Genomic DNA, 4935 nt, shown 5'->3' with positions numbered 1-4935 from the left:
AGAATTAAATAAGTTTATGTTATCTCTGTTACAAAATTTGTCAGCAAGAAAAATAGCTTGGGATGGTGACTGACTTTTTCTAATATCTCATGAAATTTTCATGAGTAATCTAAACATAATTGTTGGGAACAAATGATTTAGATAGACATAAATGGAACAGGACTTAAAAAATGCTTTCCAAATCTTTTGGCAACATAAAACTTTATCTAACCAAGTTCAGGTAAAGGATGGGAATTCATTGACTATCTAGATAATTTCCAGGTAAGATAAAATACTGAACATTAATTGCTAAACAAGTCTTTTACCTATTTTTGTCTTATTAGAGAAAATCTGAAGGTGTTTGGGTCTAATAGTAAACATGTTTTATACCACATTGAAAAAAATATGTGCTGAGGAAATGTATGCTTCCAAAAATTGTGAAATGTATTCATAAGTTTGCTAATCAAAAAATACTGGTTTAACAAACAGTTCACAATTGCTTACCTCTTAGTTTTCACTAGATATTAGGGGTTCTAAGTGTTAAGAATTCTAATTAATGTAATTAAAACTACTAAAATTAATAAGAAAACCATTTTCATGTGCAAGGAAATTTTTAAAAAGTTATAAGGAATGGAAATGTATTTTGTTAAGGGAAAAGAAAGTAATTTTGTCCTAAAGAAGTTGAGATAGAGGTAAGAATAGAGATAGAGATAGAGATATATAGAGAGAAAGAGAGTGAGAGAGAGCATAGGACAAAATCTGGATGTTAAAAAAAAAAAAGAAAAAGGATGTTATAGAAGATTTGTGGAAAAGGAACCCTGAGAAAAGAGTTTTGTGTGTGGTTAGGACTAGCTACACTTAGAAAGAATTTAATTTAGTGAATGAATTTTAATATCAAATGTAAGCTGACACAAAACTAGAATTTGATTTTCTCTCTTGTTAAGAGGACAAAGTTTTTTAGAAATATTGATCTACTTTTGATAAAAGATTATAAAAGTTTTCTTTACCTTTTAAGTAATCTATTGTAACTTTATGTATTTTCCTTTTAAATCTTTTATTATCACTTTGGTTAAGTGAAAAACTAAGTATTGTTTCACAGTGACCTATGATCGTATTTGACCAGATGTTTTAAAACATTTTGATACCTTTGATAAACTTCCCCAAATCAAAAATTTTTTTAAATAAATTTATTTATTTTATTTACTTATCTTTGGCTGCATTGGGTCTTCGTTACTGCACGCGGGCTTTCACTAGTTGTGGCGAGCGGGGGCTACTCTTCGTTGACGTGTGTGCCCTTCTCATTGCAGTGGCTTCTCTTGTTGCGGAGCACGGGCTCTAGGGTGCACGGGCTTCAGTAGCTGTGGCTCACGGGCTCAGTAGTTGTGGCTCACAGACTCTAGAGCACAGGCTCAGTAGTTGTGACACACAAGCTTAGCTGCTCTGCGGCATGTGGGGTCTTCTTGGACCAGGGCTCGAACCCATATCCCCTGCATTGGCAGGCAGATTCTTAACCACTGCACCACCAGGGAAGCCCCCCAAAATCAAATTTTAAATGAAGTCCTTTTGACCTTTGGCTAACTTTGGAATTTTTCAGAGGGTCCCTGAAAAATCTCAAAGAGCGATATTAAACATTATTTTCAAGAAATAGAAGATTCTGGAAGTTTTTTTTGTTGTTGTTACCTCTCCCTTAACCACCTACGAGCATTTAGATAAGAGTCTGTTTCTGGAATAGAGATATCACCAGATTTATTTGCAAAGAGTATGGACTAGGTGTGGTGGGGGACACTCTGCAGGACCTAGGGGTCAGAGTCCACTCTGTGTTCCACTGTCTCTGCATGGCTCAACAAACATTTGTTTCCCAAACATTTGCTTTTCCATCTCCATGTGAATTGCCTTCATCCCCCTTTGAAGTCCCAAACTACCACCCTCAACATTCCCTTTTTTCTTTAGCTGAAGACTGTATTTAAGGTGAGGGTTTTGGCCATTTTGGCAGGTTACTCAGTTTTCCTGGGTCTCTCCCATGTATACATGTTATTAACTTTGATTTTTATCCTGTTAATGTGTCTCATGTCAGTTTAATCCTTAGATGAGTCAGAAGAATCTAGAAGAGAAGAGGAAATTTTCTTCCTCCCTTACAAGGGCAATCCACAGAAAGGAAGGTCAAAAGAAGGAAACACACACACACACACACACACACACACACACACACACACACACAGGAGCAGAATGAAGCCACTTGGACATTGCTTTGCAAAATTGGAAGTGGGCTTCGCTTTTCTGCAGACAGGTTGCCTAACATATCTCGTACAAATACAGATGAAGAGAGGAGGCCCTCCTTAGCACCAAGGAAATGAATGAACTCAAGTTTCATGTCTTGCATTTCATTATGAATAACAAAGCTCTTGGGATTTTCCAACCCAAGTCAGCCTTAAGAAGATCCACTCTGTGGAGACAGCAAGGAACTTCTTCCCTTCTAATACCAAGTTCATCAGATGATTAAGAAGCCCTGCAAAAAAAGCTGAATCATGCTTAGAATTCATTTTATAAATACAAAATATCTTACAGTGAGTGACAACAATGTCTAAACGTCTGTGTTTGGGCATAATTCAAGCAAGTCCTTCATGTCTTTAGTCATATTCTTGTCTGATTTTAGAAAGACTCTGATCCTGCTTTTCTTTAATCTAAGTGCAGCCTGTCTTCCAGGACCCAGTTCTGGTAACACAACATCCATGAAGTCCATTTCTTTGCTTCAAGCCCTATGCAAGCAGCTAAGAGGCTCTGTATTTTCTGCTTCAGCTTTTGTGACCCTGAGCAGATTGTTTGCATTCTGATATCTTTCCCAGAACCTAAATCCACTGAAGGAAACCAGAATATGTCACCCTAAAATATGTCTCTTTGAGATAAAAATTATTTTGAGCTGAAGACAATTATGAAGAAGCAAATGCAAAACAAACAAACAAACAAAAAAACTCCCTTTTTGCCCAAAGACAAGATATAAATTCTTTTTTTTTTTTTTTTTTTTTTTACTGCAGGTGGACTTTTAGCCCAGACGAGGCACCAGTAGAATCCATAAACTAATTTTACTCCATTAGTTTCTTCCTATATATTTACCTTCTCACAGTTTGCCACCCTTGGAAGCCTAAAACTGCAATCCTTTTCTTGTCATTTCGCTACAAATTTATTGTTCTTTGTTGAAAATGCTATACAAACTGGATTTCTAAGCCACCTTTTTGAGTTACTTTTCATTTAGATTCCTCCCTCATAATGCAGACTATATGCATTTAGTAAACTGTTTTTCTCTTGTTAATCTGCCTTTTAGTTAGAGTTCCAGCTGAAAACCTAAGATGAGTTGTGGTGAGTTGTGCCTCCCTTACACCACTAAAGTGGATTTCATGGGCTTCCTTTCTCTCAGCTTCTCCACTGGTGCCAACCACATTGACACCTACTCACACACCATATCCTTGTTCAACCTGCCAAAACTAAGATGTGTGGTTTAGAGATGACAATTTAAGTGCTTTCTATGTCTAATTTCTGAGAATAATTAATTTAATTGCTACTAGAATTATACACTGAGAATGAGAATTGCCACCTGAAATAAAAATAAGCAAATATTTTTTCCTTTTATCACAGTGAAATTTTCAAAAAGTATAATATATAAATAATACATGGCAATTATAAAAGTATTTGAACCACAAAAGATATTGGAAATTAGTAAGGAATCAGCTTTGTAAAACATGAAGAATAGAATAAAATATCTATGAATATTTCAACCACCATTACAGCACCATTCTTTTATGTGCCTTTTTATGCATGTATGAACATACAATTAATTTCAGATAAGTGCAATTTTTATTATGTACAACTTCCTTTTTCAAAATAGTGGGTCCTTTTGTTGTTGTTATTTGTTTGTTCATTTGTTTTGTGTGCATTTCACTTTTTCTCTCTCCACTGAATAACTCACCCCATCCTGCTCTGTGGTTTCTCTTCTTTAATAATCTGGTATACAGTTTTCTATCTTTTTTCTCCTTGTTTATATTGTATGTACACACACACACATACACTTATTACACATATGCAAGGGAGGAGGTTTGTCTTGATTTGTTTTATAAAATGGAATTATACTACATGCATTTCTCTGAATCTTGCTTTTCTCACTTAATAATCACGTCATAGAAAACCATCCAAATCATCCAAAATAGATCTAGCTTGTTCTATAAAAATCCCTTTATTGTATTGCATAGTTTAGATATACCACAATTTTCAGGGATTTCCTTACTGATGGGTATATATACTGTCTTCAGTTTTTTATTCCACAACAGTGGAAAGGGAATCTTAAATCTACTCTACATTAACACTTTTCTTCCCTTATCTTTGCAGATTGTTAATTTTCTGTTTGTTCTTCTCTGTATCATTGTCTAGTAACCTGAATGGAGCAGTGGTTCAGAACTTTTTGAGATTATGGGTCTCTGAAAAAAATCTCATGAAAATGATAAAATCTCCCCAGAAAAACATACTTACACTTTTTAAAAAATGCTTATAATTTTAGGGGCCTTGACCCCAGAGGAAGAATTCCTGAATTTGAGAAAAATTCCATACAACAAAGTCACAAAGGAGATTCTCTCATGGTAGCAATCATCCCCCAAATCTCCAGACCTCTTCCTCCGGATGATGACTTGTAACAGAATATGGACTTGTTGGGGAGGAAAAATGTTCCTTCTACCCATCTAGGTTCTTCTGGCTGATCTAAAAATTAAACTGACATGAGACTGATTAACAGGAGAAAATCAAACAAAGTTTAATAACATTTATACATGGGAGAAACCCAGAAGAACTGAGTAACTCACCAAAATGGCCAAAACCCTCACTTTATTTATTTATTTATTTTTTATATTTGAATTTTATTTTATTTATTTTTTATACAGCAGGTTCTTATTAGTTATCTATTTTATACATATT

The sequence above is a fragment of the Physeter macrocephalus genome, chromosome 16, assembly GCF_002837175.3.
Source record: "Physeter macrocephalus isolate SW-GA chromosome 16, ASM283717v5, whole genome shotgun sequence".
NCBI classification, from domain to species: Eukaryota; Metazoa; Chordata; class Mammalia; order Artiodactyla; family Physeteridae; genus Physeter; species Physeter macrocephalus.
This window is presented reverse-complemented; position numbering follows the sequence as displayed.